This window comes from Leguminivora glycinivorella, chromosome 11, assembly GCF_023078275.1.
Source record: "Leguminivora glycinivorella isolate SPB_JAAS2020 chromosome 11, LegGlyc_1.1, whole genome shotgun sequence".
Taxonomy (NCBI): Eukaryota; Metazoa; Arthropoda; class Insecta; order Lepidoptera; family Tortricidae; genus Leguminivora; species Leguminivora glycinivorella.
The window spans coordinates 19,665,154-19,692,718 of NC_062981.1; the positions used below are offsets into that span (position 1 = coordinate 19,665,154).

The 27,565-nt window shown below is 35.8% G+C and overlaps 1 protein-coding gene and 1 long non-coding RNA gene across 3 annotated transcripts in view; one reads left to right on the top strand and one right to left on the bottom strand.

Annotated features, from left to right (window-relative positions):
• Window positions 1-1,149: 1,149 nt before the first annotated feature.
• Window positions 1,150-4,519, bottom strand: LOC125231136. The gene is made up of 7 exons (XR_007177595.1): window positions 4,359-4,519; window positions 3,858-3,972; window positions 3,489-3,657; window positions 2,837-2,980; window positions 2,171-2,248; window positions 1,911-2,037; window positions 1,150-1,531 (listed from the first exon to the last, which is right to left on the bottom strand). It is a non-coding gene; the product is annotated as an uncharacterized LOC125231136 (long non-coding RNA).
• Window positions 4,520-10,224: 5,705 nt separating this feature from the next.
• Window positions 10,225-27,565, top strand: part of LOC125230860 (organic cation transporter protein-like) — a 33,458-nt gene continuing 16,117 nt past the window's right edge. The window contains exon 1 of one of the 2 annotated variants that reach the window (XM_048136111.1): window positions 10,225-10,432. The gene's annotated coding sequence lies outside the window, so the exon portion shown is untranslated. Of the gene's footprint in view, window positions 10,433-12,375; window positions 12,520-27,565 lie in introns of those variants that run through there. The other variant, XM_048136112.1, reaches the window with a different exon arrangement.

Below are 27,565 nucleotides of genomic sequence, written 5' to 3' on the forward strand. Positions count from 1 at the left end.
ACTAAGATATTTTTTTATTTGAACATGAATTGTTTAATCGATTCAACCAAGATGTAGGTCAATATTAACATGAGGCATTACTGTAGTAACCATTAAAACCAAATAAGTTCAATTAAGGACATGATTACATCGATATACACACTTTGTGAGAGTGAACTATGATATTGTTCAATTTGAATCTTTGTTTTGTTATACATTTCAACTGAGAAGCTTGTTCAGTACTATCATTCATGTTCAATTGTACTATGACTTACTTTGTCTCATTTACTAAGACAACAATCCCTTATTGATAATTGTCATAAAACACCACGGGACTGAATTAGACAAATTATGTTTTATACCTATTTACAAATACATACGTTAACTTGACAGATAACATAAAACGATTCATATCTAATTCAGGCTGGTGATGCGTTTATGAATAACGCCATAAATAAAACAAAAGTTATAAAAAAATGACATTTATTCATAATATACTTGGCACCTACTACTACTACCTACTTAGAATAAATAGTTTTTTCTTGCGGCGGTTATCACATCACAGCTAACCTAACAACTTACAAGTTCAATGGAGGAAGAAATCGAAATTTTAAAAACATGGGAGTTGGAGAACTTAAGACGCTACAGGAGCGAAAATGCTAAAATGGAAAGGAGCCCCCTTTCAATTTGGGAATTCAAATTTAATATACAAGTGTTATTAACTAGATTTATCGAAAAAAAATGTCCATTAAGAACTCAGTTAAAAAATATTGCGAAAAAAATCTTTAAAATCGAGGTTCCGCTCTCGACTGTTTCCCCCTTCAAAATTAAGTCAATCGTAACTAAATTTGAGAATCTGAATAACAATGAAATAATCAGTGTCGGACCGTTCAGTTTTTGTGGCTAATTGTTACCAATTTTGAATACCACACCTTTTTTACGCCATAATCAATAACACCGTTTTTGAAAATTTTCGATGGGCTCTAGCGTCTTTAAAAATAAGAATCTCAAAAAATCAAAACGGTCCGACACAGATAAAAATTATTATAATCTGTCTTGAAAAAATCATTGCTGTATCTTGAAAAACCAGGAGGAAATAGTCGAGAGCGTTTGTATGGAGAATAGATCACTCCTGTATCGTCTTAATACCAGAGTTCACCAGTAAGTACAATGTATTATATTTTCATTGTATTATATATTTTGTAGCACGTATCTACTGCGTTCATAATGGACTGTCTTTCATAGATTATCGATCTGCTGACAACAACTAGAAATGATTCGATTTTTTCAAGAGACTCACCCACAACAATTATGTATGGCTGGCATGACAATCCTATTTTTTGAAGTGTGGCTATGCGAAGTTCGATGGTCTGGCTAATTTCTACACTAGAGCGGATATGCTTTATGAAACCTTCCCTTACTTCCATTTTACTGGGCTTCCAATTTTGACTTGCACCGGAACCTCGCTTCTTCTTTTGGCGGACTGCCGCAGTGTTCAGCAAAAATGGAATGGTGAGAAATCCGGCTATATTCGTTGTTTCCTCATAGGGCGCTATAAAAATGGGACTAGTTAGTAAAATATTATTACAAACGATATAATATAAGGAAAGATCAATGCGGGTAAGTGAACAGTGGGGCAACTGAAACGAGCCACGAAGGTTAAACAAACTTTGCCACCGAGTGAAATACAAAATTTTACACTACACCGACACAAACAAAATATTAACTGTAAAACATCTAACTAAATCAAATCTATCAAGCTTGAGACATCCAGTTAAAATTTGTATGAAATTTCTTTGCACTCTTGTGGACAAAATGCAGTTTTGCTATCTGTTTTTGAAGACTAAAGAGAGCCTTTGCCAGTCGGTGTGGTGAAACTAACTATTTTAACATAGACAACATCTGCTTTATCAATTTTATCATATACTTACAATTGGTAAGTGCAGTAAGTTCGACTTTTTGTATTTCAGCTGTTCCTGAAGATTTATTTTCATTGATGGAAAATTTATAAACAAATTGTCCTAGTAAATTTCATGTGCTTTTGAAGTCGTTAAGCCGCTGGAATGATAAAACAAACAATTAAAAACAAAAAGTAAAAAGAAACGAATGCAGTATTCAGTTATACATATAATAATTATTTTAAAGTTACATAGTAAAAAGTGACTTAGCTAGTTAATGTTATTATATTTACCAAAGAATATCCTTGTGGTTTTTTGAGAGCAGAATATTTTCAAAATAGTGATGCAGAGTCCAATGACTTTTCCACAATCTGAAAAATATTTAGAAACTTTACTTTTCATTTGCCTCTTTAATTAATATAATTATAATACAATTAATTACAGTCATAACCTATACACTCACAGTATAATGTATCATAATAATAAATAAATTAATTAATGTAATAGGACATTCTTACACAGATTGACTGGGTCCCACAGTAAGCTCAAGAAGGCTTGTGATGTGGGTACTCAGACAACGATATAATTAATAAACAAATAATTATATAAATAAAAAACATCCATGACTCAGGATTCTCAGGAACATACCTGTGCTCATCACACAAATAAATGTCCTTACCGGGATTCGAACCCAGAACTGCGGCTTAGTAGGGACGGTCACTTAGTCACTACTCGCTAGGCCAGCCCGGTATCTTGCCTAACAATGCAGTTATATTAAAAATATTATTGTGATAAGATGAGTATGGTACTTCAAAAATGGTTGGAATAAAATCTCTCTCTGGTATGTTGGTCTGCCTATGCAGTATTCATTTATTGAATTGTAATTCTTATAATGTTTTTTACAATAAAATACAGAACCTCCTCCTTCTAGGTAAAGAAGTCTGTTAGAAACTGCTTACCCTGGAATTATAACTGGGCTCTGCTTTCTTCTCAGCAATTGCAGATGGCACATTTTCCTTTTCCGAGGACAAGTTTTCCTTTTCTGAAGTTTCTATAACTATTAGGTCTGTGCTTATGTTAAACTCAGAAAAATCCATCAGGGTCTGGAAATGAATGATACAATTAATATCACATACCATACTACAAAATTATGAACAGCGTGGAAAAATATTTGGCCCTAGAGGAACCGTATTACATCTTTTTTTAACTCAAAGTTAATATTTTTCAATATTGCTACAATATCTATAATTGGGGGCCATTATGCTAGCAGACAAGATTTAAAATTGAAACAACTCTTAAGGGCAAAAGGTAATTATTTCTCTGTTAATTAATCTATTACAAAGGACTCCACTGAGCCTCGCCTTATATTATGAAATTACTCTCTAATTTACTAAGTTTACAGAGCCGAGGGCTAGCTACACTTGAACATGAGACTAAGGTTTTAAATTATTTAAGGGAACAAACGTGGATCAGCGAACTCTTGAGTTAAAACTACGGGTAGAAACGGTGTACGGCGGATATTAAAATAAAAGGTATAGTAACACGGAGGGTGCCAGAACCATAATTATGCCGGTTCGATGATGTAGATAAGAGTGATTGGAAAGGTCTAACCTCAAACGTGCTACGTCAGCCGCCTCAGACCACCACGACTGCCACGTCAGCCGCCTCAGAGATGGTGTCGTGTGGATGACGGCAGCGTCAGCTTGCCGCCTGTAGGTTACCGGAACACAGCGGGGAATGCTGGCGACCGGCGCGAGGATTAGGCGACGCGGCGTGAACCCTGAAATGTGTATACCAGTCTTTAAGTAAAATTCCAAAGACGGCGTCCGTGAGACTTGGATCGCCCGTAGGACAGGGGAATTGCCCCGGAATTCGAATTCCGAACGTCAACGCGTTCTGTGAAACGACCTACTGCTAATTTGGAATTACACATAACCTAAGTGACAATTTGACAAGGTTTTTAAAGAATGTACAATTTACCGTTGGTGGACAAAAGGCGAGCGGAGAGCAGTTTTGCACTTATTTCAACACCCGGGCACGCTGGGCGTCGCCTATTACCATCGGAACATGGTTTTATTAGCGTCCGATTCCGGGGCTGGAAAATATGCAACGCTTTGTTAGAAACTATCCAACTATAAGAAAATACACAACAGAATCACTATCAAAACTCACTCAAACGGGCGATTGCGCCCGATTTTGACTCGGGCTAAAGATCCCCTCGCAATTCTCTCCCTGGCAAAAATATTTCCGGTCTCTCTCATTTTGACGGAACTATAGTTACCATACCAAGTCTAAAACAGCACATGCCGGACGTTCAACGAAAATTGAGCCAACTTAAATGTGTATTTTATAGACAAGAAATTTAAATGTGTATTATTACGAGATTGCATCCATTATCGGCCGGGGCCGCAGCCCAGCAAGCTATTGGCCTTGTGTCATTAGCAACTTGACTAAATAATGAAAAAAATACATTGTACTTACTGGTGAATTTTCGTATTAAGTTCTCCAACTCCCATGTTTTTAAAGATTCGATCACTTACTCCATTGAACTTGTAAGTTGTTAGATCTGTGATGTGATAGATAACCGCAAAAAAATTAACACAAGACGCGTTGACAAATCACTTCGGCGTCAGTGTTGCCAACTCCGATTTTGAAAAACGCTAGGCTAATGTGTAGAAGATGTCTAAAATACGTTAACATTTTTTTTTAAATGAGTCTACCTCGAATTAAAGGCATAAAGGTACTTAAAATAAATGATTAAAAATAATTCATAAATGATTAAAAATAATTCAGTACCTATCTAAAATTGAAATGCCGTCAAATGATACCTAATGTGCAGTAAAATTCACCTTTGTTATTTGGTTACGAGTCTGTTGTTTTTTAGCAATATATTTGATGGAATTTTTATTTTAACTAATAGATAGTAATCAATAGTAAAGTAATCAATAGTAAATTACGATACAAGTGCGAAAAATGGGAAATTTGAAACGAGTTGTGATTAAAACACGAACGAAGAGAGTTTTTTAAATCGACAGGAGTAGTGAATTACCTATAATACTTATTCTATTCGTACATGTATCGTACAACGTTTTACAATACATACCATAATTATGTAATAGTACATTACGATACAAGTGCGAAAAGGTGGAAGTTCGAAACGAGTGGCAATAAATTAAAACACAACAGAAGGGAGTGTTCTAAATCAACACGAGTTACGAATTTCCTTTTCGCACGTGTATGGTACGACGTTTTTCAGTACAGATGGTCCTCCGAAGTTTCGACCTGACAAGAAATGAATCACTTTTCACACTAGTGCGTAAAAAACGCAACATCTGTACTGAAAACTATATTATAAGTCAATAAAAATATATATTAGCCCCAGTGTCAATATATTGTAAGTAATATATTATATGTTGCCCGTGTGGTGACGGGTTAAGAATTTCACAACCCCCTTTCTTCCCGTGGGTGTCGTAGAAGGCGACTGTGGGATACCTATGGGTTAAATTGTGGCGTAGGCGAGAGGCTGGCAACCTGTCACTGCAATGTCACAGTTTCGTTTTCTTTCAATCCCTTATTTGCCAAGAGTGGCACTGAAACGAGTAGATTCATGTGCTACCCCTTCATGGGATACAGGCGTGATTGTATGTATGTATGTATGTATATTATAAGTCATAATTTATTGATTATTTCTCCTGTGTGTTTGTGTGTGTGTGTGGCCCGTGTGGTGACGGGTTAAGAATTTCACCACCCCCTTTCTTCCCGTGGGTGTCGTAGAAGGCGACTGTGGGATATGGGTTAAAGTGTGGCGTAGGCGAGAGGCTGGCAACCTGTCACTGCAATGTCACACTTTCGTTTTCTATCGACCCCTTATTTGCCAAGAGTGGCACTGAAACCTGAGTAGTTTCATGTGCTCTGCCTACCCCTTCATGGGATACAGGCGTGATTGTATGTATGTATGTATGTATTTCTCCTCATTTCCTCGCAAATTAGGACAAATTAAATAAATATACTAAAGCAATCTAAGCCTTGGAATGCTTGAATTTTCTGCCTTAACATGTACCTATATAATTATATGCTTAAAATCCTTGCACTTTAAGATGAAGCCTCACGCGCCACGCCGAGTCACGTGATCACGCGTATATATATAGCGTAACCGAAATTGCTCTAGTGTGGCTTCACCCTTTAGGGCTTCTAGATAGAACTTGCTACAGGCTCTGCGCTGCTTTATCCGGCACTGCGTCTGAGCTGAGCCAATTATAGCATTTTTTCTGGGAAGGGGTGGATCCGTTCCTGACTTGGATACTCATGAAGAATACAAAACTGAACCCATATCGAGTCCGGCTATGCTAACGCTGCAGCGTTTTTGATAACAGTGTGCAAGCGTTATTGCGATTATTAAATAACTTTAACGATTCTGACAACACTTTCATAGTGGGCTATCAAATATGAAAAGCATGGTTAGCTTAATAGGATCAGCATGGCAATCCGTAAATAACTCACCCTTCCATTTATTTTGAAAATTGTTATATTACATCGACGTCCGCCACACACGAAAATTCATAATAAAATTGAATACCATATGGCGATGACAAATATGGTTGCTTTCAAGTTGATGCCTTAGACCAAATATGTAAAAATATGTGCCCAATGCTAAATAAAAATTTTCGATGAAAGAGCCGTGAAAATATCCCAGATCTGGTATATTTTATTCCGAGTTGGCAACACTCGCACGCGCTGCGGGAGGGGCGCGGGCGGAAGGCGGATGTACAAACGCTTACCCCTACTATTCACTTGATTGATCAGATTACCAATTATTTAATTTGTTTATTATGATAATAGATTTAACAATTCATTCTTAGTAGAACTCAATTCATTTCGTAATTGATACAACAATTTGATCATAATGGGATTGAGAAATGTATCTTCGTTGTTTCAAAATTTTATATGTCTAGAACTATTGACATACTTATCTGTCTTAAAGAATTAGTTGAGGATTGAAGCAACCTAGATTTAGTTTATGTCAAATACCAAGTCTTATTTGAATCAACAAAGACAAAATAATCAAATTAAGCATGAAAATGCTTAAAACCATTAACATACTTATTTGTTTTAATGAATTAGTTCAGGATTGAATGTACCTACACGTTTAGTTGTTTCAAATACCTAATCTTATTTGAACCAACAGACAAAATAATCAAATCAACTATGAAAATGTTTAAAACCATTAACATACTTATCTGTTTTAATGAATTCGATCAGGATTGAATCTACCTATGTTTAGTTGTTTCAAATACCTAATCTTATTTGAATCAACAAAGATAAAATAATCAAATTCACTATAAAAATGTTCAGAACTATTAACATACTTATCTGTTTTAATGAACTAGTTCAGGATTGAATCAACCTATGTTACATAGTTTTGCCTAACAAGTTAATAATTGATTCAAGGTGTTCATTGGTTAGGAATAACAAAACACCTAAGTTATTAGTTCAATCATACATTCCTTTATTGTTTTAGTAATCAGCTTTATTTGAATTGTATAAGATCGTAATTGTAGTGATTAACTTAACGTCAACTAAGAGAAAACTGCTCTTAGTTGGCCTTCATTTTTTAGAGTGTGCATGTATGAGGCAGTGGACCACAGTCCTTCGTCAACCAGGAGGCAAGGATGACCCCCCCTGGCCCGCAGGACTTCATAAGGATTGAGCGAGGAATATTCCAGGGTGACAGTTTGAGTCCATTATGGTTCTGCCTAGCTCTGAATCCCCTCAGCACGCTGCTGTAGGATTCTGGGCTAGGTTGCCGGCTTCGGAGAGAGGGTGAAGTCATCTCTCACCTTCTGTACATGGACGATCTCAAACTATTTGCACCGAACACCCAAGACCTGATGGTGCTATTGAAAACCACAGAAGTTTTCAGTACCGCCATCAGAATGGAGTTTGGTGTCGATAAGTGTGCGGTTATGCATGTACAGCGGGGGGAGGTTGTAAATTCAGAAAATTTACAACTTTCTGAGACGATGTCGTTCAGATCTATCTCTGAATCAGAAACCTATAAGTACCTTGGTATGACACAGTCGTTGGGTATTGAGGATGTTGGCATTAGACGGTCGGTGAAGGAGCGCTTTTTCAGTCGGCTCACAAAAGTCCTTAACAGTCTTTTGTCAGGAGGCAACAAAGCGCGCGCCTTTAACGCCTGGGTAATGCCTCTACTCACATACTCCTTTGGCATACTACGGTGGACCCAGACTGAGCTGGACGCCCTGGGAAATAATAATAATAATATATACTTTATTGTACACCACTTATTAGGAGTATTTAGTTACATGTCATTTTATATCAAATAGAATTAAAAAATAACATTCATTTTTTTCTCACCGGCCAAATACATGGTCACTGCGTTAGTTTTATTTATATAATTTGAGAAAAAAAAATTGGTATACATTATAGCTTAATTTGCAGCGTAATAATTTTACGAAGTACATATAGTATAAGGGTGAATTGCAGAAAATGTGTACCTTTTAGCTAATTTAGTGTCCCGTGAAAACAAGGAGGGTTTAAAAATATATTTTGAGAAATAAGGCACACCGGAGTTACGTTAATTTAATAAAAGCGAATCTTTTGATTCATTTAAAAATTAATCTTAAGACAATTGTAGCTTTTCTTTTTTTTTATTTTATTTTTTCGGTGATGCATGCAGTAACTTCACAGCAGTATAATCATGTCCCAATGTTGACCGTACTTCTCTCGAGGAAGGTTGTTACGACTCATATTAGTTTCTTAAAAGTTTAATTGTAAATTATTCAGTCTTTACATGTTCTTCTTTATGTTCAGTACGAAAATATTTACTTAAATTAGGAATAATATATTATTTTGGTAATATTACATATTGTCCCAACTTATAGAACTTTCGTTACTCAGGGTTAGTTACGGAGGAATATCCCAAAGATTAGTTTAAAAATATTAGTAGAATTACTTCTCATTATTATTATTACACATAGGGAACAACTGTCAAATTGTTGAACACAGCGGCATCCATTTTGTTTTTCAACGTAGTGGCTCATGGATGGACGCGTGGTGTTTATTGCTATAAAATCTCAGGGTGATTAACGGTGAGTTTCCAAGGTAAATAGTTTGATTATCGTACACAGTTTTATTCATAAATGATTGTTTTTACAATGTTTTCTACAAATTTACAAGATTTTAAAGCAATATGTGACATGTTTGACGATAAATATTTTTTGAGCTTATGATTTCTCATATATCTTTCTCAGTTTCGTTATTTTTCGTTACGTAACGAAACTATTTTCACTGCGATTATGTATGTCAAAAATTTATAATAAATATTGTTGATTAGAATTATAATGTTTCATTGATAATTCTGTTTTATATAGAACCGGGAACATTTTTATTCCCATGTATTCCACGCCTTATGTTATCAGTTTCGTTACAGCAATTATCAGTTTCGTTTTTTCTCAGTTTAGTTACTAAATCCAAAAGGTACATATTTTCTGCAATTCACCCATAAATAAATAATGTAATTATTATCTCAGTACAGTATTACCTAACTATTAAATTACTACAACTTAAGATAGTGTGTTATTGGGAAGTACTAAGATATTGTCGTTTAAGATTTCATTTTTTTGAGTTTTATTAATTGTTCTTATACTAGATACTATTACGTTGATCTTACCCTAATACGTCATTTATACATAAATTATAAAGGCTTTTGTTGAAAAAATGAGATATTATTTACTTTTAGATTAGGGCCGACGAAAGTTTTTTGCCTACAGTTGACTGTTTTATCACAAATAAAATATTTAAATTGTAAACCGCGCCTTTTTATGTAATAAATATATACTTATATGTAACACATATAATTATATACCTACACGGTGTAACACGCTGAACCCGAAAAAAATATCCACGCATTTCTGAGGTCAAATAAAGTAAAAAATGTTATATGACTTGAAGTAAACTCTGTCAATTTTTTGTTACTTTGTTTTGGGTGTATTTTTACTTAAAAAGTAAATGTTATTCGTATTTTTTTAATTACCTCCTTTTTGCAATGTTGACAGCTAGTCTAGGCTGAGTACTACCTACGTAAAGTACCTACTGGTACCATAACTCCACCATTTTGAATAATTTACCAATGAATCAACAAAAAATTAAGAATCTGGTCACCTCACGAGAATCGGTTGAGAATTGCGACCTATTGAAGAGAACAACCGAACATACAAAAGCAAATTACCCTAGTTAATCCAAAGACCCCCGCTATCGCTTCGGCCTATTAAATGTAAATAATTGATAAGATATAAGATTCATCTCATAAGAACTTCCCGTCAATTCACTAGTTGGAGGCGAGTTATCAACTTATCATGTAGTCGCTAGGCTGGAAGTTAATTTGGATTTAATTATTTCGTAGGTTATTTTTTGCCATTTTATAATATGTAGTTTCATGAATTGAACTTTGCGCTGATCAGTATTTCATAAATTGATTGATTAAATTTAGTCTGATTCAAAGATAATCTCCGTTCCTGAATTGCCGAAAAAAGGTATGTATCTATACCGTTATGTATACACATATATATGAGATCAAAATAAAGGAAAAATTATAAATAAGTTTCGATGTATTTCTGTGGTTCTTTATTATTATTTCTTTTTGATATAAAACTGGCACACAAAAATTGTAATATTATTTTTTCGACATCTATCAATAAGGATGGCTAGTGTAACGCTATTAAAAGTGCATTTTGTACAAAGAAATAATACAAAGTTGTCTATTTTTTTTAATGGTCTCTGAAACTAGGAGAAGTCCAAAAAAGTTTATAGGTATTTTATGGTATGACATTTTAGTGTTGAACTGGAATACGCCGTAAAAATAATTCGCTTTGCCACATTGTATATACCTAGTATACCTAGACACCGTGTATACCTATCTACATTAACGTTGAAACAGTGGGTATCCTAGGTTAGCAAATATAAACCATCACTAATTTAAAGTTTTTGTTGGAAATTACGGCTGATCGATTTCCATAATATCCATACTAATATTATAAATAGGAAAGTGTGTGTGTCTGTCTGTTAGTCCATCTTTCACGGCAAAACAGCGACGAATTGACGTGATTTTTTGTAGTTGAGATAGTTAAAGGGATGGGACATAGGCTATTTTGTGTCTCTTTCTGACCCCCCCCCCACACTTCAAATGAGAGGTTGAAATTTGTATGGATCATTCCGCAAATTTAGAATTGTATAAAGCTAGTAATTTATAAATCTAAATATAAATCAAAGTAAGCTTCGGAATACCGGCTCGGACCCGATCTAGAGATTCTAGAGTCATACTTTTTTGTTGATAAATGAAATTACATATTTTCTACTTTTGTTATCTGAGATTTTTTTAAATATGAGTTTTTAAAAGGCCACCTTTCAGATTCTTACTATATTACTCGTAAAACTACTACAATTAGGTACAAACTAACATAATATACATATTTAATGGCGATTGTACCAATGAACGTGGACACAGCCAGATTAGCAAGCATGATAAGCTTTTGACGACCGGTCTGGCGCTTTCGGTAGTGACCCTGCCTGCTGCGCCGCGGTCCCGGGTTCGAATCCCGGTAAGGGCATTTATTTGTGTGATGAGCACAGATATTTGTTCCTGAGTCATGGATGTTTTCTATGTATTTTATTTATCGTATGGCTTGCAGGTTGTTCTCTACTTAAATTTTTAAAATACTAGATTTAAGATATTCAACGGCATTTGTCGAAAGTGTCTTAAGATCAGCCATTTTTCCGCTAAACTTGGTGATGGGGCACTCGAAGACTATATGGTGCACCGTCTGATCTGGGTGGCCACACTGGCACTCCGCAGACTCGCGCCATCCCCATCTGCACCACAGAGACGCGCAGTTTCCGATGCCTGATGTCCTGATCTGGTTCAGCCGACACCAAACCTGTCGAGGCTCCTTAAATCCCACCGGTCGGACCCCAGTATCGAACTCGAACAGCTCCGTAGGTAGAGCTCTGGCTACCCAATCTATTGTCCATGCCTCTAAGGGGCTTACTTGTGACCCACTTTCGTGGAATTTAATTGCGGGGGGTAGTCGAGCGAGACTTCAGTCTGAGAGCCTTTAGCGCGTCGAGGTCCATAAGTATTTATAATATATTACATATATCGTTGTCTGAGTACCCACAACACAAGCCTTCTTGAGTTTACCGTGGGCCTCAGTCAATCTGTGTAAGAATATCCTATAATATTTATAATTTATTTATTTATAATAAGCTTATTAATTCACCTTCAAAAGTATGAAATTTGGAATGTGGCAAAGCTTAACAACCGGGCCATCTTAGTTGCTAATAAAACAACATTTTGACCCTGGATAATGATTACAGAACTGCCTAATAGTGTTTCTTACCAGTTTCTTTTGTCATTAATTAAGAACGCGATCAGATTCTCGGCAGGGACCGGTTGTATCGCCTGTATCGTGTGCCAAAGTGATGATGTGCTTATAAAATAATATTTAAAGACCTAAATACTGTTCATAAAATAAATAGTGAAAGCATCGGCTTGCCTAAATGTAGCGACGGTCTTAAAATAGTGTGAAAGTGTGTTGTGGATGCTCTCAAATTTTCCTCATAGGTAATCATTTTTATTTTCATGTTTTTTTCCCACCCTAGGGAGTTCCATTTTTATTAGCAACGGACAAATTGCACACGGTGTATGTTAATGTTTGTAGATATTTTGATATTTTAGCTCCTGATTTAAAAGGTATAGTACCTACATATTAATTATTTACTATGATTAATTAAGTAAGTAAATTAAGTAGTCTAAACATAATACATACCTACAAACATAGCGTTTTGAATTTAACAATAAGTACTAAAATACTATACCTAAGTAAATAAGGACTAATATACAAACCCATTAATAAAATTGATAGATTAGTTATATCTTGAGCGCGTTGAACCCCAGTTAATATTCTATTATGAATTTAAAACGACACTATTCCAGTGGCTATTAGAAAAGACATTCTATTCAATAAAAGATTTTTTAAATAAGTAATTAAGTTTAGTGCTCTTGACCTAGGATATTGTGATTATAACTTTTATTTTAGTGTATTATTTTCAACTTATTTATTTATTATTATTAATAGGGAATGCAAAAACCGACCAAAATTCATAACCGGTTTTTATTACGGTTATGTCCGAAAGGGTATTCGATAACTGGTTATAATCGGTTATGGTTATTTTCGACAAAACTTAATATTTTTGTATTAAATAACAGAAAAATTACGAAAATAAAGACACGCGGTATTATAGTATGTATTGGCAGGGTGCAAAGCGGGTGGAGGGGGTAGCTAAAACGATCACAGCGCTCACTACGGCCAAAATTGACATCTTAGTCGCTGACTTGCGCTGTCAAATCCATATTGCAGTAAACATTTTCATGTCGTTTTTGAGATAAATTTAATACGGGCCCAGTAAAATTTGTTATGGCGAATTCTAATAACTCCAAGAAAAGTAGCGACTAAATTCTAGCTATTTCCAAGACCGTGGTGGAAACGAAACCACCGTTTAAGTGAATAGTTGCCGTAAGAAGAAAAGTGTCGTCCAATCTCTGAAGTTTTATTTAAAGTGCGTAATCATTTGATACAAGTATTGAATTGAATTTACGGTGAATTTATAGTGCAAATTTTATTGGAGGTAGAAAAGCCGACGTGGAAGCCAATCCCAGTTATGTTCGAAAATCATTTTATTTGTTTCCTCATCTGTGCTCCTGTTTACAAATCGAAACGGATTGACGAAAATGCGTAAATATCGAGGTTTCAATGGGAAGAAGGAGCACCAGAACAATAGAAACAGAAGCAGTCCATCCACTGAAGGCTTATCACATTTTAAATAAAATTCCTGAGAACTTATTTCATCGCATTCATGATTGTATTTGATGTTGAGATATGATGAAGTTGGAGGGTTGAATGGAGGTTAAGTAAAACTGGTCATTATGGATGATGTGTGTTGTATTGTCAATAATCAATACAGAAGAGAGAGCAAGTAAAACTAAACATACTTTATATAGTAAATTATTGCTTACATGCTATTTTATTCACATACGTGTGTCACATGTATGTTGCAGACAGTAACGTTAAGTTACTGTTAAAGTGTTAATTAGGGATATACTACATCTCCCCGTAAAGTTACTCTTCACCCCCACAAAGGAAGAAAAAAAAATGTGACATACGTGTATGAATTTACATTTTTTTTTAACTTATTTATTTTAAAATAACATAAACTTATTTTTATTTCAAATACATCTTAGTGTTATTCTTATGAGTTATATATATCTGATCATTTTTTGAAATCTTAACATTAGGTGACATATCTTCTATAACCTCATAAGGTCCATTATAAATAGAATCTAATTTATTGCCTACTTGATTTTTCAAAAGTACTAAGTCTCCTGGTTTATATTGAACAGAATTCATTTTCTTATCATACATTAATTTTCTACTAAATTTACTAGACATTAAATTATTTCTAGCTTCTGATTGAGCTCTTTGTAACCTATACTTAAATTCTTTAGGATAACTATCATAATTATAGAGAGGGTCGACAGAAGAAATTAAATTATTGGGCAAACGGCAGTGTTTGCCGAAAACTAATTCGAATGGCGTATATTGTGTCTCGGTATGCACGGTGGTGTTATATGAGAAACACCAATAACTTAACCAAGTGCTCCAATCGGTGCGGTTGTTACTACATTGAATCCTAAGATATGCACCTAGATTTTTGTGTGTGTTTTCAAGCGCTCCTATGGTTTCGTGGTGATAAGCAGTTGAGTGTAGCTTATTAACACCTAATAATTTACAAATATCGCTAAATACACTAGACATAAATTCGGTACCTTGATCCGTTATAATGTCGCTTGGAATGCCATATCTTAAAACGAAATTATTTACAAAAGCTTTACTAACAGATTCAGTGTCTTTTCTTTCTAACGGGTATGCTTCTACGAACTTAGTCAGTTCACACTGAATTGTTAATACGTACTTATAGTTATAATTATCTATTTCTAAAGGTCCAAGTATATCTAAAGAAATTCTTTCAAAAGATGAGCTTGGTGTCGAAGTGATCACCATTGGTTCCTTAATGTACTTATTAGTGTGCTTGTTGTATTGACAATGTGCACATTTCTTAACGTACTCGTATACATCGTGGCTCATTCTTGGCCAGAAGTAGTGTTGCTTTATATTATTAAGCATTCTATTAACCCCCGCGTGTCCACTGGTGGGTAATAGATGAAAATCGTTTAAAATAACTCGTATTTCGTCTTTATCGTATACTTTTGTAACACCTCTTGTTACTAAGATCCTAGGAATATCACATTTATAGCTAGCTAAAAATTCATTTACTTTATGTGCATTTCGATAATTCTTTATAATTATAACTTCACTTATGTTTTGCTCCTTGCAAAATTGTTCTAATTCCCTCGCTAACACGCCTACGGTAGATAACGATCGGGATGTTAGATACATGCACGATTTGCTTGGTACGTACCAAAAATTTCCTTTACTACTCATTATTCCATTTCGACATGTCTTGTAGTTAGAGTTTAGTATTAATTCAATATAATTTTTTGGTGCTTTGATGATTTCCACCACTCTAGGTTGATCAAGCCTATCGTGTGCGGGATCATCTGTCACTAAGCTACCTTGATCACACGTTTGTTGTTGTTCTTGCTGCGCGCGTAACTTCCGTGATTGAGCTTTCTCGTTATGACTGATACAACGTTTGTCCTAATATTTTTTAAATCATCACTATTCATCGGTAAACGACTCAATGCGTCTGCAGCTGCATTGTTTCGTCCCGGAATGTATTCAATGTCAAAATTAAATTCCTCCAAATATAATCTATATTTGGTTAATCTGCTCGAAGGATCAGTCATTCCGAAAAGATAAATTAAAGGTTTATGGTCTGTGACAATTTTAAACTTTTTCCCATAGAGATATGGTCTAAAATGTCTTGTCGCCCAAACTATAGCTAGCAATTCCAAATCTATTATTGGGTATCGCGTTTCAGCTGGCTTAAGGTTTCGACTTGCATACGCGACTACTTTGCCATTAGAATTAGACAAAACTGCTCCTAAGCCTATCTTTGAAGCATCTGTATGTAAGGTAAACACATTATTTTCAGAAAAATCAGGGTAATCTAGAACTTGTGGACCTGTAAGTATTTCTTTCAATTTTATAAAGGCTGTTTCACACTCTGGGGTCCAGTTGAAAACTGCATTTTTCTTAGAAAGTTGATTTAATGGATAAGCGATGTTCGCGAAATTTTGAATAAACCGTCTGTAATAATTGGCAAATGCTACGAATCTTTTAACCTCATCTGTATTTGTTGGTCTTGGATATTTATTTAATGCTTCTACTTTTGCTGGATCGGGTTCTACTCCATTTGAAGTAATTTTATGGCCTAAATACATTATGTCTTTTCGCAAAAATTCACACTTTAATGGATTTAGCTTAAGATTTGTACTTCTCAATCGTTCTAACACTCGAATAAGATTATGGTTGTGTGACGTCATGGAGTTTCCTATGACAATGCAATCGTCTAAATATATGAAACATTGTTTGTAATTTAATCCGGACATGGCTATAGTCATAAGTCTAGAGAAAACACTAGGGCTTGTTCGCAGTCCCATGGGACATCGCTTCATTTGATACATCTTATCGGTCGTAAACGCTGTATACTTTCTGGATTCTTTGTCTAAAGCTAGTTGGTAATAACCTTGAGAAAGATCAAGTTTTGAAAAATATATACTACCTGCAAGGGAATCTAAAATTTCTGTTATATTGGGTAGTGGGAACTTATCATCCTGTATCTTATTGTTAAGCTGCCTATAATCGACAACTAACCTCCACTTCTTTTCTCCTAACTTATCACATTTTTTGGGAACTAGCAAAACTGGGCTGGACCATTCTGAAGTGGTCTCCTCTATTATATCGTTATCTAGCATATTTTTAATCTGAGTTTGAAGTTCATTACGTAAAGCATATGGTATTCTGTATGGCTTTACGTATACCGGACTTGCATTATCTTTTAACTTAATTTTGTGCTGTAGCAAGTTAGTTGTAGTTAGCTTGTCGCCGGGCAGATGAAAAACATCTGCGTATTTTGCGCAAATTTGTTCTATGCTTAATTGTTCCTCTTTATTTAAATAAGTCTCTAAATTTAAAAGATCTAATAATGTTTTTACTCTGTCAACACTAATTTTCCTTGAATCAAAATTGCAAATATCAAAATGGCATAATCTGTGTACATTCAAACTTGATAAATCTAAACTGACTGGCTTATCTGTTGTATTTAATATTCGTACTGGTATTTTACCTTTCTCTGGTCTTGAAATGACACCTGCTACAAAAACGCCTTCTTGCATTTCTTCCGATAGTACTACACAATCATCGGTCAGCTGTGACGCGATGTGAGTCATAATTTCGCAGCGAGGTGGTATGTTTTGAATAAAACTACTTTTAGAATACACGTTCATAGGTATTGAGACAGTTTGACCTTTGTCCTCTAAAAATAATGCATTATGTTTATAACTTATGTCTGCATTGTAACGTAAGAAAAATTTTTCACCTAAAATAGCTTCAGCTGAGCATTGCAAATTCTTAAAAACATGAAACTTTCCTTTGCAAATAAAACCGTTAAAGTCTAAATCTAAATAAATGTATCCGTCTGAAATTAAATCTCCACAAACTCCAGTAATAGTAATGCTATCTCCTTGTAATCGTTTAAGGAGATCGGGTTTGTCTTGCAAATATTCATACCTAATAGCACATAGGCCTGCTCCACTGTCGGCCAAAAGTTTTAATTTATGTCCATTACCTACAATACAATTTACCGTACTATAATTATTTTTGTTATAGTTAAATATCGCACTATTCATGTTAGTCACGAAAAAACTGCTTATTTGGCTTTACGTCCTCATTTGCCGATCGTATGTGTTGTGCACGTGAATGCGCGGGCGCGGGCCGCGGCGGGGTCGCGCGCGCAGGTCGGCGAACGCTGGATGCGCGGTCAGCAAAAGGCTGTGGCCGCGTAGCTATATTTGCCGGAAAGTGTTGCGAAATACTTGCATTACGGCTATTATTAGAATAATACCGTGTTCTAAATGTATTTCTGTCTGTATTATAACTTTTACTCCTATCGTAACGATTAGAATAATTATTCCGGTTCCCGTTGTTATGATAATTATTACGAGAACGTCCGTGTCCGTAATGTAGGATCCGATCGTCGCGTGGTGACGAGCTATACTCATCAATGGCTGTCCTAATAGCTTCAGGCAAAGATGTAAATTGCCTAGAAGATATTATTGTGCTTAATTTTGGGTCTGAAAGACCATCTGCAAAGCGCTTAATAGCTGACTTTTCGTTCAGTGGCCGCAGTACGTCGTACCTACTGTCGTTACCGTCGGCCTGAGAAATAGTCAAATTGACAAAAAGATCCTCAATTTCAGCTCCGAAAGCTTCTATTGTTCTCCTACCTTGTCTAGCTCTGTACAGCTGAGCCTGAATTGATTCGGACGATTTTTTAGGAAGCAAAAATGTACGCATATCCGAAACGAGAGATTCTACGCTAACGTATGACGTCTTTAACCTGAGCTTAGCGCTAGACGAAAGTCTTGTTTTTAAAACAAATTCTATCAATGTCCGCTGAGATTCGGTATTAATAATCGTACTGTACATAAGAATACCATCTATTAACTGTTTAGTTGTATCCTCTTGCCCTGTCATGACGGGCAACAAGGCGATGGCCGTTTTAACATCAAAACTAGGTTTAGCCATTTTTTCGTCTGTTTGGGAATCTGTATCAAAGAATAGTAACGATAACTTAATCCTCTCGTAAGTGTCTTTGACTTCGCCTATAAGTCTATTACCTAATTCTATTTCTGAAGAACTAAATTCATCCTGCTTTTTCTTTAACTGAGACACAATATCCGCAAAATGGTTATATAATTCATTTGATTCCTCTAATTTCCTTCTACCTATTTCTTTCCGTCGCCTCTCTGGACCTAACTTAGAAATATCCTCTTTCAACTTATTTAGTTTATCGCGTAAAGACTGTAATTCTAATAACATAATAAATTTGTCACCTCAATTAATTAATAAAAAAAAATACTGCAAAAAGGATCCCTATAAATTGCTAAATAACATGACAAAATAATATAACTAACTTACATAGATAGCGGCAACGTACTTCGCTTAGTAGGTCATGTTGAATTGTTGACGCTGCATTCCGCGCTGGCACGGGCGGGCGGTCGGGCTGTCGCGTGACGCTGGCTGGCAACGTGAGTCTTCCATGTGCACGTGACCGATGCTCTGCTACAGATGATGCGGGCCGGGCTAACCCTGACTCCTCGAGCTGGGCCGGGATAACCCTGGACACCTCTTGATGATGGGCCGGGATAACCCTGGACACCTCTTGATTCGCGAGCCGGGAAACCCTGGACAACGCTCTTCTTTCTTCGTAGACTTATATATAGGACATAATTATTTTCTTTCTTCTTTTCTTCTTTAGTTTGCTGAAAGGCTTCTTTCTTCTTAAAAATGGTTTCTTCAATGCTGATTTTCATAAAAGTAATCTTGTATCTTCAGTGCCGATCTTCATAATGGTGATATCTTCGTTAGGGTACCTAATCTTGAATCTTCAATCTTGAATTGTTTTTCTGTCTTCATTTTCATATGTTGCGCTCCGTGGTGAAATCCGTTTCCTTGGTTCTACTGGTATGGGTCGCCATGAGATATGATGAAGTTGGAGGGTTGAATGGAGGTTAAGTAAAACTGGTCATTGTGGATGATGTGTGTTGTATTGTCAATAATCAATACAGAAGAGAGAGCAAGTAAAACTAAACATACTTTATATAGTAAATTATTGCTTACATGCTATTTTATTCACATACGTGTGTCACATGTATGTTGCAGACAGTAACGTTAAGTTACTGTTAAAGTGTTAATTAGGGATATACTACAAGGTGACATTAAAAAAATAAGCACATAACTTTAGGAGTTTTGAATGATTCACAGTTATTTTCATTAGACTTATATTGACCGGGATATAGACCGTGATTACCTTTTTGATTTTTGTCGAGCTTCCGATATTTCGACGCAGTTGCATGCATCATGATCACGGAAAACTATCATCACTTTTCCGTGATCATGATGCATGCAACTGCGTCGAAATATCGGAAGCTCGACAAAATTCAAAAAGGTAATCCAGCAGTTCTCGAAAAGTTTGTACAAAAATTAAGGGAAAAGTTAAATTTGTTTTTATTAATTCCTATTTTGTTACCAAGATTTTGTTGATGAATTGAGATTTTATTAAGTTTTATTTCGTCATTAAGGTTCTCTAGTATCTATATTTTCTTAATTATAACAATTATCCTGTATATATCTTACGAAAGTCGAATTATATTACTAAATGTTGGTAACAAAATAGGATCAATTAAAATTTGCTGACGTGGCATTGTACAAAGTTGACGGGAATTGCTGAATCACGGTCTATATCCCGGTCAATATAAGTCACATAACTTTAATTAACTATGGTAGACAACAGGCGGTCTTATAGCTAAAGAGCGATCTATTCCAGACGACCTTTGGGTAGTGGAAACAAGACACAAAAAACAACTGATTTGAGTAGGTGATGCAGTGAGTGATAGAAAACGTCAAATAATCTTAATACTAATAAACATACATAAATAGGAAATAAAATAAACCTAAATATACCGTACATATATAAATACTATAACAACACAGCTGTACTGTAGAATATACATAGATCAAAAAACAATTCGGCCAATAGCGATAAAGGAAAATGAAACAGGACCATCAATAAATATTGATCTTTAATTCATTATTTTTTTACGACTTTTACGTAACAAGTATACAAATCATCACAATGACTCGTATGACAACAACGAACCTCAAATATATTATGAGGCAACTCGCAAGTGAATTGTATACAAATAACCTAGTTTAATTTTCAACCCTATATCTTTGACGTAAAAGTTTAGGTTTGTTTGTTTGAGTAGAAGAGATCTTAAATTGATTTTAATGATGCCAATGAAAGCAAAATTTCATTTGACACGTGCAAACTGTTGTTGTAGTTGTCATACTGGACACGTTTCGTGAATCGACAACCATAATATGAAAAAACCGGCCAAGTGCGAGTCGGGCTCGCGCACAAAGGGTTCCGTAGCAGCAAACCAAAATTACAGTTAAATCAACCTATCTCAAAAACTATAAGAGATACTTTGATCAAACCAAAAATCGTTGAAAGAGTTAATTAGCATGCATCACCTCTATTTTTTTTAGAATTTTATACCCCGTAGTTATAAAAATAGAGGGGGGGGGACATACTTTTTACGACTTTGAGAGCTGATATCTCAAAAACCGTTCACTTTAAGAAAAATGTTTTTTAGAAAACTTTATATCATTTTAAAAGACCTTTCCATTGATACCCCACACGGGTATGTACATCGAAAAAAAAATTTTCATCCCTCAGTTACATGTATGGGGGGCCCCACCCCCAATTCTTTTTTTTACTATTTAGTGTCATAATTTTGTAGCGGTTCATACAACACATATTCCCATCAAATTTCATCACTGTAGTACTTATAGTTTCCGAGTAAATCGGCTGTGACAGACGGACAGACGGACAGACGGACAGACGGACAGACGGACATGACGAAACTATAAGGGTTCCGTTTTTGCCATTTTGGCTACGGAACCCTAAAAACCAAGTAAAGACCGTCAACCAAATCTTGTCACTAGAAAAAGGCGGCAAATTTGAAAAATCGCGGGCTAGCAACACTAATAGTTTTGAAAATCGGTGGAAATTCGCGTGTCATTTGTATCTTATCTGTGGAAATCTCCAACCTACCAAAAAGGGAAATGACTAGCATATATCCGTCCCTTTTTAATAAATTATCTAATTCGTAAGGAAGGAGGGAGCCCCTTGAAAAAAAAATATCTGTGGCTGTTCGACGTACATTGCTGGTTTTTGTTCGTTTCATAGGGATACCATACTTTAGTTTGATGTACATTGCTACTGCCAAAATTTGGTTGACAACTTGACAGGCTATAAGTAGGTACTTATCATATAACCACAAAATTAAAATTTTGAAAAAACCCCCGACCGCGACATAGTGGACCGATTTTCATAAAACATTGCTAAGAACACTCCCGACTAACTCAGCTTTCAAACAAAAAAACTAAATCGAAATCGATTCATCCGTTCGGGAGCTACGATGCCACAGACAGACACACACACAGACAGACACGTCAAACTTATAACACCCCGTCGTTTTTGCGTCGGGGGTTAAAAATGTAGTGTTTTACAAGTTATTCTAAAATCTCTGATGGTAGGTAACTTCGCCATGCACGAATAATAATTAAATTTATTGCAAATGAAGTCAAATACCCTATTAACATAGCCTGCCCATTCTGTGACTTTCCTGCCAAACAGTCATGTTACACAACCAAACTGCACGAACCATAGATTGTAGAAACCCTAGATGGCGCCACGTTTCCATTACGACAATTTAAGTCTGATAGCCAGTTGCTCACAAAAAAACATATTTTTTTAATTAAATTTTCTTGAGAAAAAAGCGGTTCCAACTGGTTTGAGATTGGGTAGATCTAAAATGTATATATCTAGTCTGTCTCTTTCAGTACATGATAATATGCCTTTTGCTGAAGTAATTTAATTAACTCGTAGTAAATGACCATACTTTGTTTAGGGTCTTACAACCCGGTTCAGCTGCAAACGAGTTAAAAGTTTAAAAACCATCCGTCTATAGTTTTTCTAAGTCTACGGTATCATATAACACAAAATATAAAAAACTGCTCAAACCTACCGCAAATCGGCTTAAATCGTCATCACTATAAAACCGAATTCGGATTATTTTAAAAACTCGTTTAGAACAAAATGTTGTCCTATTTAACGAAAAACCTGAAGGTGGCATTTGAAGAAGGCCAAGGACACTGACGTGCGAAACACTATAAATACTATAATAATAGATAGAGATGGATACAATGTAATTACTGTCAATGTAAACTTACCGACTCGACAAAGCCTCCTAGATTGGTCGGTAGAAAAACAGTAACCTTGCATTATGAAGCAAGAAGAGCCTGAGATCTGAGATTTTAATTAAACTGTTAATAACCTAACAACAAAATTAAAATTTTGAAAAATCCTCCGATATAATGGACCGATTTTCATAAAACATGGCTAAGAACACTCCCTACTAACTCAGCTTTCAAACAAAAAAAACTAAATCTAACCTAGACCTTCTACATCTCTAATTAATTGTATAGAGTTAACTTTAGTTAGAACTTAGAATTAGTATATAATAGTATCAATTGTAATTTCAATTCAATTTTAAATATTTTCTAAATATGTACATGTGACGTGTAAAAGTGCCCCGTGTGGCCTATTTGCTGAATATTTGTTTTTTTTTCCTAAATGGGTTCATCCGTTCGGGAGCTACGATGCCACAGACAGACACACACACACATACAGACAGACAGACACGTCAAACTTATAATTATAACACCCCGTCGTTTTTGTATCGGGGGTTAAAAAAAATTATCATGGGAAATTTGTAGGAAATGTAAGATAAGAAACTTTATGAATTGTATTGAAGCTTTATAAATTTATGTAGGTATCCAATTTATAAAAAGGAAATAAAAACCTGACGGAACTAACGATTGCGCAACATTATTCATAGCACTACTACTAGTATTTTATGATCTGTGGCACTACATAGATAGTAATTTTTTTTATACTACGTCGGTGGCAAACAAGTATACGGTCCGCCTGATGGAAAGCGGTCACCGTAACCTAAATACATGGACGCCTGCAACTCAAGGAGTGTCACATGCGCTTTGCCAACCCATTAGAAACTTGTACACTCCCTCTTGCTGTGTTTTTAAGTACACAGTTCAAAGGAAAATAGACCGATAGTGCCGTAGGTCCTTCCGTCACCAGTACACCGCACCCTCGTTGAGCTATGGCAGCCTTACTCACCGGCAGGAACACAACACTATGAGTAGGGTCTAGTGCTATTTGGCTGCGGTCTTCTGTAAGGTGGAGGTACTTCCCCGGTTGGGCTCTGCTCTAGATTCGAGCGAAATGATATCCGCTGTGCTGTGCCCTACCACACAAAGCGGAATATCATTCGCTATGCTATGCCTTACCTCCTACAATGTAGTAGTACTCCTACAACTAGTAACTCGTCTTTCATATTGACGACGACGCGTTGATGATATTCGAGGAATCACTATCTTCTGTAATATTCCATTCAAATTGTATATGACAAATGTCTACTAACGAAGTTGATGACATTTTATGCAAACATATGTCTATAATCTATTTTCTACTTGTCGACTATAATCTGTCAATTAGGGCACCACAGACTAAACTATAAGTGCTAACTTTTCAGTGTTGGATACTCTATGGCAGTTCCGACTCAATTATAATAAGCTCATTATAGTTGACTTTAGTTAATTAACTGTAATAATTTCAAAAATAGAACTTCATACAATTTTTATACTAATTTGCGATACCTGGCAAATTTTCCTGCATCTGAAACACATTTTTTCATCACACACTCAGCAAACTTCGTGGCCTAATCATGGTACTCGACTGAAAAGCTTTGTATTATATCACGATTGTATAATATACTATTTTGATTCTCTATGCCTAAAGAATCATTATGCCTCAAGCGAAATCCCAAATAAGATTGTCAAATTTCTGTTTGACCAAATTTTTTCGTAGTCATTTATGCGCAGGCATGAGAATTTCAAGTGCAAGTCGGCACTAGTTCCCGTTTCAGGAAAGAACTGATTTTATTTTGTTGGTATTTTGTGCTAGTATCAGTATATTTAGAGGTATATATATTATAGGTATGCGTTGTCATAGAGAAGAATAAAATATTAAATAAATATAAAATAAATATTATGGGACATTCTTACACAGATTGACTGAGTCCCACGGTAAGCTCAAGAAGGCTTGTGTTATGGGTACTCAGCCAACGATATATATAATATACATATACTTATATACATAGAAAACATCCATGACTCAGGAACAAATATCTGTGCTCATCACACAAATAAATGCCCTTACCGGGATTCGAACCCAGGACCGCAGCGTAGCAGGCAGGGTCACTACTCACTACCGACCAGACCAAATCGGTCGTCAAGAATGACGTGTAGGAAGCCACGGTACGTCAACATCGCACTGTTCCGAGTTCCAACTATCGGATTTATGGAAGAATGCCAAAATTCAGTAACAAAATAAACTCATACCTGCAAAGAATTTAAAACGAAAATAAGTTAATAGTTTAAAAAACACTATAAAACACGCTTTTCTAAATGCACGTAAAAGCCAAAAATAAATTATGGATCGTTCAAGTTGTCTCTATTTGTGAGCTGAAGTTTAAAAACTATGTGCTTTTAATTATAATATTTGATTGTAAAAGCGTGGGGCGCTGGAACAGGAAAGACTTTTTGTATAACTTGCTGATAAATCAAATTATGCTATGTTACGGGAAGGAGGTTACACAGATTGACGCGCTAACTGGAGTTGCAGCATGACTAGTAGGTTCTACATTAAACAGTCAAATCAATTAAAAGTCAGTGTTCAAAGTAGGTACCAGTTTGTCGAACTCAGACAAAATATGCGCTAGTAGCGAGGAGAGTCGACAGTCACCGACACTTAGAACGCCGCTTTTTTCCGGTAATCAAAGTACAAAAGGGGAAAGTGTCTACAGTAACAGGATGCAGAGTTCTTGTTCGTGGACGAGATATCTTTGGTTCTCTTTGGTAACCCTTAGGCGGCATATGTAAACGTTATGTTCTTATGCAACTTCATTCGCCAGGAAGTTCGGATTAGTATTTGTTTACAAGAAAGTCTTTCCTGTTCCAGCGCCCCACGCTTTTACAATCAAATATTATAATTAAAAGCACATAGTTTTTAAACTTCAGCTCACAAATAGAGACAACTTGAACGATCCATAATTTATTTTTGGCTTTTACGTGCATTTAGAAAAGCGTGTTTTATAGTGTTTTTTAAACTATTAACTTATTTTATACTTTTTAGTCATTAATAATAAAATACTTTTAACATTTATACATAAATTTATTTCAAGTAGGCGGATTTTACATGCCATTTGTGGCTTAACGTGTACTTATTGCTAGTTGCTACTTAATAATAACTAGCGGCTACCTTCTTATTACGGTATTATCATAAAAATGTTTATACCTAGTAAGTTATCCGTAAAAGATAGACAATATAGACATGTGCCATCGCGGACTTTTTGAAGACATTAGAGAGACATACTTTCGCCATACATTGTTTTGAAGCTCTCAGCTAGTGGGATTTTGTTTGACTCGATTAGAAAATATTGTCACATTTCAACTAATTCAAACAAAATTTAAGTATTTCTTTTTTGCCGAGCCCCCTTTATTTGCTCTTAAGGGTCACAGGAAAACCATTACCCAACTTATTTTAAATACAACGTTGATCTTTCATTTATGCGGGGGCTTCGCCCCGAGCCCCTTTGTTTGCTCTTAAAGGTCACAAGAAAACGCTAACCCAACTTATTTTAAATACTACGTTAATCTTTCTTTTATGCGGGGGGCTTCGCCCACCGAGCCCCCCTTTTCGTTACTCTTAAGGGTATCAAGAAAACCCTAACCCAACTTATTTTAAATACAACGTTGATATTTCTTTTATGCGGGAGGCTTCGCCCCCCGAGCCCCTCTTTGTTTGCTCTTAAAGGTCACAAGAAAACGCTAACCCAACTTATTCTAAATACTACGTTGATCTTTCTTTCATGCGGGGGCTTCGCCCCCCGAGCCCCCTTTTCTTTACTCTTAAGGATCACAAGAAAACCTTAACCCAACTTATTTTAAATACAACGTTGATCTTTCTTTTATGCGGGGGGCTTCGCCCCCGAGCCCCCCTTTGTTTGCTCTGAAAGGTCACAAGAAAACGCTAACCCAACTCATTTTAAATACTACGTTAATCTTTCTTTTATGCGGGGCTTCGCCCCCCGAGCCCCCCTTTTTGTTACTCTTAAGGGTAACAAGAAAACCCTAACCCAAATCATTTTAAATACAACGTTTATATTTCTTTTATGCGGGGGGCTTCGCCCCCCGAGCCCCCTTTGTTTGCTCTTAAAGGTCACAAAAAAACGCTAACCCAGCTTATTCTAAATACTACGTTGTTCTTTCTTTCATGCGGGGGCTTCGCCCCCCGAGCCCCCCTTTTCTTTACTCTTAAGGATCACAAGAAAACCTTAACCCAACTTATTTTAAATACAACGTTGATCTTTCTTTCATGCGGGGGGCTTCGCCCCCCGAGCCCCCCTTTGTTTGCTCTGAAAGGTCACAAGAAAACGCTAACCCAACTCATTTTAAATACTACGTTAATCTTTCTTTTATGCGGGGGCTTCGCCCCCGAGCCCCCTTTTTGTTACTCTTAAGGGTAACAAGAAAACCCTAACCCAAATCATTTTAAATACAACGTTTATATTTCTTTTATGCGGGGGCTTCGCCCCCGAGCCCCTTTGTTTGCTCTTAAAGGTCACAAAAAAACGCTAACCCAGCTTATTCTAAATA